Genomic DNA, 1477 nt, shown 5'->3' on the forward strand with positions numbered 1-1477 from the left:
GAGGCAAGGCCTGCCAAGACGACGGCGAACACGGGTTTATAGAGATTCTCACCTTGTACCCGATCTCCCCGCCTCCGCAAGCTTCTCGGCCTCTGTCTTCGGGATGCATCCTCTCCTTCCCCTCCTCTCCCAGTAATGTGCGTGGTTCACTACAGTATATGCAAGTATGCAGCTGTATGCACAAAATTCAGGTTCAGAACTCATAAATAAAATATTGCATTGCACATGAACTCAAGAGATAAATATTAGGTATTCAGAAATAGACAAACTTAATTTCTGGTTCAATCAACACACGAATTCGAAGAGGAACGGGAGGAGGGTGAAGCCAGAGTTAGATGAGCCGACATGGATCTTGATAATGAATCTCGCGACAGCGACGACCACGTGAACGATCATGTTGATCTTGCAGATGGTTACCCACTGCAGGTCTTGTGCTCTACCATTAGCGGCTGTCGCAAGCACATGCCACGAGCGGTCAAGCACTGCCGCCCCCACCAGGTAGCCCCACAGCATGCCGGCCGCTGTCACCGTCGCCACGACTCGTCCCACGATGATGCATCAGACTAGAGGAGGCCCCTGGCACGAAAGAGAGGACTTGGCTGGAGATGGAGGGCCGGGGGGAGAGGATGGGCGGCGGCGGCGGTGGCATGTGCGCGTGTGGTTTTGCCCTAGATGGTTCTGCACATGTGAGGCGTACAAGAGGGGAGGAGGAACCGAAGGGGTGGGCTGGTTTTTCCGGTTCATGCTGTTGAGTAGGCTAGACTGGAGACTGGTTGGGCCAAAAAAACGGAGGGGAGGTGGTCGTGCGAGGGCATCGAAGGACAGATCGATCGGTGGAGGTGGGAGAAACGAACAAAGACCTACGTAATGAGACATCTCTACTCCAGAAAAAAATGAAGACCGTGGACGAGGGTGTTGGTGTGACGAAAAAATGACAAAAAATCACGAAACAGATAACAAATTAAATAGGTACATAAATGCTTTCATGATGAGGTTTATTTGTTTCCAGAAAACTTTTTATTTGTTTCTAGAAAATCTGTTATTTGTTTCCTAAAATAAATTGCATTAATAAGAGAGATCGATTGATTTGGATAAATTAGGAAAGCTTAGTCCGTGATTTTTTGTACGTTAGGAAAGTGTTGCTTTGCTAAAAAATGAAGAGGAAAATAAACCAACTTGGAGAGTGGTGGTGGGAGGGGAGACGAAAAAAACCAACGAAAAAACGGTTGAAAGTGGTGGGACAAAAATAAACCGTACTATTCAACCAACTCAGACATATTTGTTTAGTACATCATTGTTCCAGAATACCTTCATCGGCAATTCTAAATATTTCTTTGATGTCTTACCACAAGCATTATATCTCAAAAACATATAATATTCTAAACCAATTCGTGATATATCAACAAAATCTCATTGATGCTCTCACCTATTAGGGTAACTTTATGAAAGAATGATATGGCATAACTATGTAGTTCCA

Source organism: Aegilops tauschii, chromosome 5 (assembly GCF_002575655.3).
Source record: "Aegilops tauschii subsp. strangulata cultivar AL8/78 chromosome 5, Aet v6.0, whole genome shotgun sequence".
Taxonomy (NCBI): Eukaryota; Viridiplantae; Streptophyta; class Magnoliopsida; order Poales; family Poaceae; genus Aegilops; species Aegilops tauschii.